We start from the raw sequence: 13,357 nt of genomic DNA on the forward strand, positions 1-13,357 counted from the left end.
TTTTCTTTCAGCATTTTGTATTAAAACATCTCCTTCTCTTAATTTATCTGCCGAGCAACCTCTTGAATGTTGTGACTTTTTTGCCACTGATGATGCAAAAATTAAAGCAAAGGAACCATTTAACAAAGAAATAACCAAAATATATATAAAACAATAAAATACCCAAAAGTAAAATGTCTCCCAAGGAGCGTAATCTGTCTTGTTCCAATAGATTATAGTCTTATAGCATTCTTTTGATTTCTTTCTAGCCCTTTTGATCATGCAAATTTAATTATTAATGCTTTTCAATATATAGACAACATCCCAAATCTTTACTGATCTACTTTCTTAAAGTGACATGACTTAGTTATTTGTGAGCACTAGCAATGATTTTCTCTTTAACTTTATGAACTTCTAGTGTCTCTATCCCCATGATTCAGATTCAAAAATACCGTCCAAAACATAAACAAGATTAGAATTACAACTTTAACCCGTTCAAATCTGGAACTGCCCTCACTTTTGTTGATATTCTGTTCGCGCCTCAGAAACAATACACTGCCCCAGTTTCAAAATCACATTTTGATGTTTACATCATGGTCAGATTTGTTTTATCATATCTTTTGTCCTGTTTCAGGTCAAACTGTCCCTCTGAGGTTCACCTCAGCTCAGCATAACTAATAACATCAGATGATTTTGTAACTGATTATGCGCTAAGTGTGGCCTTCGTGATATTCTCTAAATGTCTCTTCAGTTGCATTCAAATTCCAAGTAAAAAGGAAATAAAATAAATGAATAGAAAACCCTTATAAAAAGTAACCATACTTAGTTCCATACAGTTTTGTTCAAACCCAAAGTACAGTTTTTTTTTACATCTATTTAAATCGACTGGCGACTGTGGCTTGATGGGTTGAGTAGTTGTCTGGCAACCAGAAGGTTGTGGGTTCGATTCCAGCTTCCCCTTGCCACATGTCGATGTGCCCTTGGGCAAGGCACTTAACCCCAAGTTGCCTACCGAGCTGCGTCTCGGTGTATAAATGTGTGTGCGTTAGTGAGAGCGACTGGGTGAATGTGGCTATAGTGTACAGTGCTTTGGGTGGTCAGCATGACTGGAAAAGCGCTATATAAGTTCAGTCCATTTACCATTTACCATCAAAGATCATGTGTATCTAAGCTCCTTTCAAATGGACTGGTTTGTGATGAATCATTATTATTACAAGCAATTAGATCTCAGTAATTTTAAATTGCTGTAGGGCTAAAAACACGGATTATTACCAGTTTCAATTTCTAACAAAGCTGAAGTATTTTTCGTTCAAGCCATGTTATTCTTTCAGTGTAACAATTTAATTTGGCCGGATTTTTAATGTGAGAAGAAAACAAACTTTGTTGTTGAAGTCTCCCTTTTCCATTCCCTTTTAGTTAACATAGTCCATGCTTAAAATGTCATTTGAATTACGGAGCTGCAGTTCTCCCAAAACAAATTAACATTCTAAAACCATGAACATTAATTTTAACCGAATTAATTCACACAGATGAACGTTTAGTTACATACGATACATACATACGTACAGTTACATACAAACAATGACATTCAGACAGACAAACACGTGCAGGCCTGCTTTTTTCACTATCTTAAATAGTTCTGTGTTTTCATAATTTTGAAATGTCTATGGCAACACCGAAAGATGTTTTCAACGTGTTAAGTTCCCGCTTAGTTTAAAAAGTGGAGAGCGTGCGCTGGCTACGACCCCCGAATGTTTCGTCCAAACACGGTTTTACTCTTCAGCCCCGCAAGGATACAACTCTTTGTCTCGCAGACACATGGACGTTTACCAATTTTTGAAAGTTATACGTCGCATTTAGTAGTCACGAACAATTTTATCCACAACGGAAGTCCTAGTCGGTCCCCACGTAAAAGCTTCCCCGGTGCAACGCCCTTTTAGTTCCGTTTCCGTTTCCTTTTTTATTAATTTCATTAAATTTTTGCTTTTCTTTTTCTTTTTAATCCAACTGCCCCGACCAACTGGTTGCACTTTGAACACCCTCCTGCGCCAAAAAACACAAATACATCAATCTGTCCTCCTATTGATATCCATTTTGCAAAATCCTATTTATTTTCACTAACATTTTGATCAAATGCTTCCTCCGTGATGAACACTTTTTACTTGTTCCTCAAGAGTAACCTCACTTACACATAAAGACACATTTACGCACACACACACACACTCTCAATATCCGCGGATCCAAGCAGTTTCTCCCCCACTCACTCCGATTCAATGATCTCATTTCAACAGACACAATATGTTGTACAAGACATGACGAAGACAACAATATCAGACAGACAGCTTGCGCAAAGTCTTCTGTGAGACGTCTCTGTTTTTCTTTTTTTTCTTTTTTTCTATTCATTTTATCTTTATCTTTACTCTTTCTCCGGTCATTCTTACCCCCTTTTTGGCCAAGCTTCAGTTAATTCTGTACGTACCTTTTAATAATAATAATAATACATTTTATTTCAAGCGCCTTTCAAAACACTCAAGGTCACTGTACATGTAAAAACAATAAATGGTAAAAGCAGTCGTCATAATTAAAAGAAACAACACAAATTACACAGAGGAAAGTGATATAAAATCATAATGAAAAGGCAATCTTGAACATGTGGGTTTTGAGTTTGGATTTGAACACGGGTAAAGACTCGGTATTGCAGATGTCAGGGGGGAGAGAATTCCAGAGTGTGGGCGCAGAACGTGAAAAAGCTCTGCTCCCCATGGTTTTAAGACGAGCTGAAGGAACAACTAAGTGAGTGGTAGAAGAGGATCTAAGAATGCGGGAGGGAGTAGAAATTTGAAGTAAATCAGAAAGGTATGGAGGGGAGAGATTATGAATAACTTTAAAAGTAAGTAGGAGGATTTTGAACTGAATTCTATACTTCACAGGTAGCCAGTGGAGCTGCTGCAGGACTGGGGTGATGTGATGAAAAGAGGGGGTTCTAGAAATGATGCGAGCTGCTGAGTTTTGTACTGACTGAAGCTTGTGAATGGATTTTTGAGGAAGACCGAAAAGAAGAGAATTACAGTAATCAATGCGGGAAGTGACCAGACTATGAACAAGAGTGCAGGTGGAGCTAGTGGAGAGAGAGGGGCGAAGGCGATTGATATTGCGTAAGTGAAAGTAAGCGGAGCGGGTAAGGTTATTAATGTGAGAGGAGAAGGACAAGGTACTATTTTTACTTACCTTTTTCAAATATATTTGGATTAGCAGCTTTTAAAGTTATTTAAGAGAACTTTTGGAGCAATCGAAACCAAAAATCCAATGGCTGGCAGCTTTTGGAACTACTTATGGTGGTCCCTGGACTCTAAACCTAAGCCAACTCATACGCGCTCGTTTTTCGAAAAGGCAGCTTTTATATTTCTGTGAAGACGAAAGATTTTATGTTCGTTCTCGCAAAAAATAAGGGGCTCTAAACCTGCATTTCTAGGCTACACGATGTTTTAGAAGCCACGCGTAACGGCGTGCTTGTCAGTCAGAATGGCAGCTTTTATGCTAGACACAGAGGAACACGTGTTTTCCTCTGTGCCTAACAAGGGAACCTTCTAAACCCAATATTCTTAGAATGGCAGCTTTTATGCTGAACACAGAGGGAGGCGTGCCCTCTTTGTTCAACAAGGGACCTCTAAACCCAAATTCTCAAGGTTCACAGTAGTTTCAGAGACCTGGCCAGGGTCTCCCGGACTTTCACCGCTGTGAACTGCACGCAAATCCCAAGTTTTTACCGACACGTTTGCAAACAATTATCCTCAAACTTTTCTCTGCCTTTAGGAGTGCAAAAAGTCGGCCCTTCCAGGAAGAAAAAGACACTAGGAGATAAATGGAATCTCCTCACCTTTTTGTGTGTTTTTCCTCTGGAATGACGTCCTGGCCGGAAAACGGAAGGTGGTACGCCGCCTTTTGGGTCCGGGCGGAGACACCAATTTGTTACTGTTTTCACCGTACTCCGTCTACGGTGAAACACCCTCGGTGGACCCAGCTCTTTTTACCCAGTCAGGCGACCCCCACTTACTTATTACCTTGAATGTAGGACGCATAAAACAGACAAGTATACTTTTAGTTATATTTTATCTACGTAAAGACAGAGAAACAGTTACAGTCACACCAGCGCTCGGCAAGAAGCCCCGATTGCTCATCATTCAAACATTATAAAGGAGTTTAGGTTAACATCCATAAAAAGGCCGTTCATATCCAAACTGCGTCATCAGTAGATAAACGGTGTCAACTCCGGGACGCTATCAGACAGATGAGTCATTTCCTCGTTGTCCGGTGTTATCCAAGTGTGGCAGACATTCCTGGGATAAATAGTTCGTTCCACTTGACCTCGTTGATATCCTAACAAGAGCGATCAGTCGCTTGATGGGATAACGCTAAAGTTATACAAAGCACCATTAAATGTTCCATATTATTGATGTACCAACGCTCATAGCACTATCAAACGATGGAGTGAAAAGGAAATAAGCATTATTTTAAAACGAACCGTAGTAGTGTTGACTCGGTGTTAGCACTAATGTTATAAATGAATTTTTTTCTTGAGACAACTTCTGTTTCTAATGAAACACCATCGATATTAACTGGAAGTAATTGAAAACATTTCAGTAGTATGTGTGAGAGCGTTTCTCTTTTTCTTTTCCAAAACGATAACTTCTTTTAACTTTGACTGAGTTGATGCTGATGTGCAGCCAGGGGCTCAGGATCATGTTTGTTTACTCAAGAGCATGGCACTTTATGTGAGAGGGGAAGAGGGCTGTCAGGGACAATGAGAACCTTGCTGTCAATGCAGCTTTTCTGCTGTTGTGAGAAGTGTTGCCAGATACTGTGAGACAAACAAGCTACCAGCTATATAAAAACAAGCCCAAAAGAAGCGCAACAGGCAACCCACCACAGAACGTAGTATGCATAGAGGCATCTGGGAATTTTGGCGGGTCTCTCACATGCCCTGAATACATTTTTTAACAAGGAAGCTAAATAATTTATCATAAGTCTGCGATGTTTACACAATGTGTAAAGGAATATGTGTTTTATCCTAAAATATTTTTTTTCCTCTTAAACAAAGAAAGAGATGGTTTGGATTAATGTATAAATGAATACATTTTACATTTTAATAAAGACGCAAGCTTTATTGTTTTTTTATTTTCAATCTCTTACACACATCTAATCCTGAGCTTTCTATACACACCAACAACAATAATTTCGTCATAATATTTGTGTTCTGTTTATATCCACATGCATACATACAGTTTTTTTTAAAAGCCTGGAAAAGGATTTAAAATTTCCAGGTCATTTGTGTCTTACACTTTGCTTGCAAATTGGGCAGAAGCTTAATATCCTTGAAAGAGAACTGTTCTGTACAGCTTCTTTCATGTGCTGACACTGTAACTCCAGAGTACTTAATTTGGCAACGTGATTTAGCCTTAGTGTGTCGAGGGATATTTTAACTGGTTATACTTACGCTGTCTGTAGCCCGGCAGTGCAAGCGGGCCTCTTTATAACTCGTTTATCGTCACTTGTTTTTGAGCCCAAATAAGCGACGTCACTTTCAGAAACAAGCCCAAAAAAACACAACTCACAGAATTTGTAAGTGACTTTAGAAAAAAGAATAATAAGCAGACTTGGCAACAATGGTTGTGAGTCTGAATTGGTTCAAAGTTTATCGGCCCTCTGGGGCCCAAGGATTTGCCTGTCGTGCCTAGTAGCACCCAGTGTCCCTGCTGCCTAATAACTATGCACACATTGATGTAGGATTTTGACCTCCCTATGCCACAGCCACACTCATGACTGATACACATTAACTCCTATAATCAAATCCATTAAGAATTCAAGTTTATCCAGCTTGGAATTAGAAAAAATATGCCTAAAAATTATAATATGATCAAAATACTCAGTTGTCTAATAACTGTGCACATTGTATACAATGCTGACCCTGCAGTACATCGGTTTCGGATAAATCCAGATACACGTTATTAAAGCGGTACGATAAACACGAAATGAACAAAGTGTTAGAAGTTGCGGCAGGGAACTGAGAGGGACAGACTTTAGTGTTAATGATCAGTTTCCTAAGGAAATCCTAGATTGCAGGCGAGTACTGTTCCCAATCAGGAAGAAATACATGATGGACGGCGTTAAAGCCACCATATCGGTTGACAGACTTTATATTAATGGACAGTTGTTCAGGGATCAGAAGATCACCCCTTGGCTTTATTAGTTACACAACAGGTGGATTTAAAGGAGAAGTCCGGTCAAAATCAGAATTCAAACTGCTGAAAGTACTTTAAATATAAAACTACTACATACTGTGCAAAAATTATACGTTTTTTTAATTATGAATAATTCTCATTTAATCATGTTTATGTGGAGGAATCCATCTTGGTCAAGAATAGTACTGTCACCTCCCATTTTTTGACATCACTCGGCGGACCCGCTGTTGAGCAAGTTTCAACGCTCTGTTTGTCACGGCGCACGACTGGTGCTCTGTACGAAGCAGAGAGTGATGAAGTACTTAGTGACAGTGATGAGAGTTCCGTGGAGCTATCATCATCTTATAGTGATATGGATTTTTTTAGAAGAGTGACTTAAGTTATATATTTGCCCTCTAGTAAATAGGGCAGGTGGTCATTATTGTATAAATATTAAAATATAAAAGCGTTCCAGCACATGCTGGGGCGGAGGGATACCACATCACATGTGGTATCCCTCCGCCCCTCCGGTCGGTAACCATCCCCGTAAATTCTAAATTAAAAATTAAAAATTTAAAAATAACTTACCGAAAATCCTCGCTCTCATGTCATGTTCAAAACATTCTTCTTCAAAATGGTCGCTGCATATGACGTGTTTTCTCTCTGGCCAGAAGTAAGATGGCAAATCTGCTCTCTTCAAGTTGGCAATCCAGCACCGAGCCCGGTGGCTCATGAATCGGGAAGTTGAAATAAGCAATGTTTTTTCCACTTTTACCAGTTGTGTTGGAACATCCAATGGCCATGCATGTGGGCATTGTTGCTTCAGCAATAGCTCTTGGGAATGTCAGCGGTGAAGTCCTCTGGAAATCCGAAAAAATTATTGATGATCGCAGCTGTGTAGAACGGCTCCTATTGACTTTGCATGGAAAGCGGAGAGAAATGCTGTCGCCGCTTCCGCTTTTCCACGTCGCAGGATGTGATGTCAAACGCCCCTTACTGCCCAAATATGGGCAGTAATGTCAGCCCCCATACACAGTGATTCAGACGACAATTTATGTTTTTATTTTCTTATGGATTAAATTTAAGTTAATTAAATAACCACAAACGTATTAGTTTTAGTTATAACTAATGATACCCTGATTTTTCCTTGTTGACCGGACTACCCCTTTAAAGCATGTTTCAATGATTTAAAAAAAAAAAATAAATAAAAATAAATAAAATAAAATAAATAAATAAAAAAGGTGCACAGATCGGTACACGGTGATAAATGAAATACACGCACAGCTCAAGAGCACGTTGGTATGGTTGTTGTTTACGGTTGGGTACACGAGGCACGGGCTATGGTTTATCCTTTTTCACATTCTCTTACTCTTTGCACTTTCTTATTTCCTTGTGTATTTCTATCTTATTTGTCTGCTTCTTTCCTGATCATCAGACAATCACAAGCACATCATATGATGCTACCTGGGTCTGTGTATGACTACTTTCTCGAGGGCATGCACCTTCTAACTTCTCACTCACATCTATGGCGAATGTAAAGTTTGTGACATGGAATGTGCATGGGGCTGGCACCAGAGAGAAAAAATTGAAGATCATTAACCATTTTACTAGATTAAAGGCAGATGTTGTCTTATTGCAAGAAACCCACAAATCAGCTACAAATGCAAGTGAGCTTAATTCACCTGAGTTCCCTGTTGTGTTTGCGGCCGGCTATAACTCTAGACAGAGAGGTGTAGCAATTTTAATCCACAAAAACGTTAGTTTTAAAATATTAGACAAAACTATAGATCCTGAAGGTTGATGCATAATAATTAAAATAGCTATCCATAACCAGAAGCTATGTATTGTCAGTATATATGGTCCAAATGTTGATGACCCCTCTTTTTTCCACCAATTCTTCCTTGCGCTTTCAAAACACGGGGATTGTTCACTAATTATAGGAGGTGACTTCAACTTTGGTTTAAATAACGATATAGACAGGTTGAATACAACAGGGACTCAGCGTAGTTGGCAGTCAGTAAGTGTAGTCAAACAATACATGAGTGATTTTGGTCTTTGCGATGAATGGCGTTTCTTCATTCTAATAGTAAAGAATATACTTTTTTCTCAAATGTTCACCATTCGTACTCTCGTCTGGACTACTTTCTAATAAGCAGCTCACTGCTGTCGGAAGTTTCAGAGACGGTAATTCATCCTATTGCTATCAGTGATCACGCTCCTGTTACTCTCACCTTAATTAATAAAAAAATAACCCCACAAAACAAAAGCTGGAGATTTAATACATCACTGCTTAAAGATGAAGAATTTATAAAATTCATCAAAGAACAGTGGGCTTCATACTTAGAATACAATGATCAACCAGGTACATCGGCATCGATATTGTGGGAAGCTGGAAAAGCAGTGATGAGAGATAAAATAATTTCTTTCTCATCTCATAAAAAGAAAAAAGAAAACAAAAACATTCAGCAATTAGAAGAAAAACTTAAGTTACTAGAATCCTTTCAAGAAGAAGGAAAGTTAAGTAAAATCCGTGAAGTAAAATTAGAACTAAACCACTATATTGAAAAGCAAAATAGATTTCTAATACAAAGACTTCGAATAGAAAATTTTGAGCATGGCAATAAGTCAGGAAGCTTCCTAGCTAATCAGCTTAAAATAAATAAGGAGAAAACTACTATATTTGCAGTTACAGATTCAACTGGTAATACAGTAAGTGAACCGGAGTGTAGAAATAATACCTTCCGCGATTTCTACAAATCTTTATACACGCCACAGATAAATCCATCAGAGAATGATATCAAGCAATTTCTGGATAAAATTACACTTCCTAAATTATCAGATAACCAAAGAATGACACTGGACTCCCCGCTGACAACAGTTGAAACCCAGGAAGCTCTTAAAAGCATGCCTAATAAAAAGGCTCCAGGTCCAGATGGATTCCCTACTGAGTTTTACAAAGAGTTCTGGAATATTCTAGCCCCAACGTTCCACAGAATGTTGCAGGAAATACAGGAAAAAGGCAGATTTCCAGCTAATATGAATTCTGCCACCGTCAGCCTTCTGCTCAAGCCAGACAAAGATCCTATGTTGCCCACCAGTTATCGTCCCATTTCCTTAATTAATGTGGATATTAAGATAATCTGTAAAGCTTTTGCAAAAAGATTAGACAAAGTAACTCCTCTCATAATACATCCAGATCAAACTGGTTTCATCAGAGAAAGTTGTCATCCACAAATACACGCAGATTACTTAATTTAATTGATTATTCCTACAGTAAAAACATTAAAACCAATATATTGTCTTTAGACGCAGAAAAGGCATTTGATAGAGTAAACTGGAAATTTTTATTCGCTACTCTACATAAATTCGGTTTTGGCAATTTTTTCATAAATTGGTTAAAAATTTTCCTTTTTAACCAATTTAAAAAGGAAAATTTTTTAAATTGGCGACGACATTGCCAATTTAAAATGTTGCTGCATATGACGTGTTTTCTCTCAGGGATCAGAAAACGGTCCCTGAGAGAAAACACATCACCAGATGACCCATAATCATGGGTCATCTGGGTCATCTGGTGATGACCCATGATTATGGGTCATCACCAGATGACGAGCATCACGTCGTCATCTGGTGATGACGACGTGATGCTCCCTGGTCCAACAGGTTCTGGAACCACTATCGACAACCACTCCACAACCACTATCGACCTAATACTGATCCAGCATTAGGTTCCTGTGAATGCCCAGGAACCTAATGCTGTCCACAGTGGGTAGCACTGTTGCCTTGCAGCAAGAAGGTCCTGGGTTCGAGTACACCCCTGGGTCTTTCTGCATGGAGTTTGCATGTTCTCCCTGTGCATGCGTGGGTTCTCTCCGGGTACTCCGGCTTCCTCCCACAGTCCAAAAACATGGCTTCTCCAAATTGTCCTTAGGTGTAAGTGTGTGCGTGAATGGTTGTTTGTCTCTCTGTGTTGCCCTGCGACAGACTGGCGACCTGTCCAGGGTGTACCCCGCCTCTCGCCCAGTGAACGCTGGAGATAGGCACCAGCAAACCGCGACCCCATGAGGGATTAAGCGGTTTGGAAAATGGATGGATGGATGGATGGATGGATGGTTAAAAATTTTATGCAGTTCTCCAAAAGCCTGTGTCAGGACAAATAATCAAATATCTTCCAATTTTTGTCTACAGAGGGGCACCAGGTAAGGATGCCCTCTTTCTCCATCACTTTTTGCCATCTTTATAGAACCTCTAGCAGCAACAATAAGACAAACAAAAGCTGTAAAAGGTATAAAATGCATGAAAATAGTGCATAAGATTTATTCTATACGCGGATGATGTATTACTTTATCTCCAGCATTCAAATAATTCTCTTTCACAAGTAATTAGAATACTAGAAAGTATCAGATTACTCTTTAAACTGGTCTAAATCTATGGTACTGTCAATTAATTGCTCTCTCGAAAACTCCCTAGATTTACAAATGCAATCAGGAAATATTAAATATTTAGGTATTACTGTGTCGTCTAAATTAACGGATTTACTAAAACTTAACCACACCCCACTTTTAAACAGGATAGAAGAGGACCTTAAAAGATGGAAATCGCTTCCAATTTCACTTATGGGTAGGGTAGCTTCAATAAAAATGATGGTCCTACCTAGAAAAAACTTCTGGGCTCAGATACGTCTAAGAACTTTCAAATTGACTAGAAACACCAACTTACAACTAATACAATACAAAATCCTTCACAGAGTACACTACACAGGACAAAGATTATTCAAGATGGGTTTGGCACAATCTAATATCTGTCCACACTGCAAAGGCAATCATCCTGATAATTATATTCATGCGTTATGGTTATTGCACACCAGTCCAGAAGTTCTGGACACAGATATGTAAGGACTTATCAAAGTGCCTGAGCTGTAAAATTATACCTTCCCCATCATTTTGCTTGCTTGGTAATTTTGAGGAAAGCCCTCTGGAAAAAGAAAAAGTTTACATGGTTTTAACTGCATTATGTATCGCAAAGAAAACTATCCTCATGAATTGAAAAAGTAAAGAAAATCTCAGTATCAATAAGTATAGAGATCTTTTGTTGGATCATATTAATCTTGAGACAGCATCGGCATCCACATCTGATCGATCTCTTTGGGCTCCTCTCATCAACACCATCACTTAGTGGAATAGGGGGCGGTGGGTTGCTTCCTGCAGGGCGCAGTGGCTGAATGGAGGGGTTCCTGGGGCTCTGGGGGCACTCGGAGTGGGGCGCCTGGTGGGTCTGACTCCAGGGTCTGTTGCCCCCATCTGGGAAGGGCTTGGGAGGCCTACGGGCGTCCTACAGCAACCGCTTGCGGCGCTCTTGGGGAGCTGCGTGGTGACGGACGTGGGTTACTGACCTAGTAGCTGTGCTGCCGCTGGGTGGGGCTGGGGTGCGGTGCCCTCGGGTGGGGGCCCCAGCGGGGCCTCGGGGGTTCCGGTTCCGGGGGTGTGCCGCTTGTGGTGTGGGCCGGCGCGGGCCTCTGGTGAGGGGCCTGTTGAGCTGGTAGGCGGGCATGGACATTAACATCTCAGGGCAGATGCTCTTCTCCTTCATTGGATCGGCACTCTGCTAGTGGGGGGAGGGGAAGGAGTAGGGACTTACCCAGCCTGGATGTCTGCTGTCGAATGTATGGTGAGTTGCTTGAATATTAGTGTTGGGGAGGGATTAAATCTACAGGGGGGGGGTGTGAAATGGACGTTCTGGTGGGCTTGTGTCCGGCCCCCTGTCCCGGTTCTGGTCCATGTCTTCTCCCGGTGCGGGTTTCGCTTTGGGGGTGGGGTTTGGGATGGCTCTCATTTATTTATTTATTTTGGGGGGGGTTAAAGCCAGTAGGCTTAGTGGGTGGGCTGGGGGGTTGGAGGTGTTCGTCCTGGTGGGTGGTTGGCTGGCGGGCCCTGCGGCCTCTCCCTGGCCCCCGGGCTATGGTGGTGCCGCTGGCGAGGCCCCCTTCTCTGGGTGGGGCTTTCGGGGAGCGGGGGTGCCTATTGGAGTCAGTAGGGGAGCTGGCTCCCTGGGATGGCTTCCCAGTTTTTTGCTCCCCATCCCTGGACTCCTCCCTCTGCCTGCTCTATCACGCCGCCTCACATGTAGGTCCTTGGGGAGGGGGCGTTACTGGAGGTTGCCACTTTCTGGTGACGTCCCTCTCCCCAATTTTATCATGCATACTCATGTAGGCCATGGTATTAGGGGTGGGGGGAAGATGTCTGGGGGGATATTATGTTGTGTGAGCCTCGCCTCGGACGGCTCCCTTCACCTCCTCTCGCACTTAGACATTGAGGGTTCTGGGCAGTTGCTTGGTGGGGGTGCGCTGGCACCAGCTTCCTTCCGAAAGGGGGGGTGGTCTGTGCCGTGCACCCTCTTCGGCGCTCCCAGTTTTAAACACACTGGTGGGTGTAGGGAGGATCGGGGCCTTTTGCACACCCCCGTTCTCCGATGGCAGCAAGGAGTCTGGGGCCTGGAGGAGGTGCGGGCCACTGTGTCCGGGGTCTTGGTGGGGGTCTGCTGTGGGTAGTCAGCGGCTTGCCATGTCTGGGGCTGACGTCTCTGCTCCCCCCAGGAGGGGTGGGGGGCAGGGGTGGCTAGGGTAAGGTGGGTGAGGGAGTGGGTTTATTAGGTATTTAGGGGGTGAGGGGGGTTCTGGCTGGGTGGCCCGTACGGGTGGTGTTGGCCCCCCTCTTTGGGGGGCCTGGTCTGTGTGTGGTGAGTGGGGCACTAGGGTGGGATGGTGCGAATGAGTTTTCCTTTATTTTTTTTTTCCAGGTATGGGTACGGTCCGCTCCCTCTCCCAAGAACATCTCAAGTCTCCGCTAGGTGCGGAGCCCATCCCCCCACGTCCTGCCCTCCTCCGCTGCGCTGGCAGGCGCCTTGGCCCTCTGGCGCATTGGTGGGCCTCGGGTTTGGGGCGGGTTCCCGGGTGTGCGCCGGCCCACTCCCGACGGCTGCTTCGCGGGGCCTGGTCCCCACTTCAGCGGGGCTGGCTGCTGGCGGAGCCCACGGGCTCGTCCCCGCGGTTCTTAGGGGCGTCGGCATTGCGGTGGCTGGGGGATTTCCTCGGAGTCGTCTCTCCTTTTTCCTGGGGGGGGGTTGCAGATATCCTGCGTCGGCCCCTCCTGGGCGCCCTGCTTTGG

The 13,357-nt window shown here is 42.5% G+C and overlaps 1 protein-coding gene across 4 annotated transcripts in view; it reads left to right on the forward strand.

Moving 5' to 3' along the window:
* Positions 1–13,357, forward strand: part of ric8a (RIC8 guanine nucleotide exchange factor A) — an 81,488-nt gene that overhangs the window by 34,167 nt on the left and 33,964 nt on the right. The gene's annotated exons all lie outside the window — the stretch shown is intronic.

Source organism: Fundulus heteroclitus, chromosome 2, assembly GCF_011125445.2.
Source record: "Fundulus heteroclitus isolate FHET01 chromosome 2, MU-UCD_Fhet_4.1, whole genome shotgun sequence".
NCBI lineage: Eukaryota > Metazoa > Chordata > Actinopteri > Cyprinodontiformes > Fundulidae > Fundulus > Fundulus heteroclitus.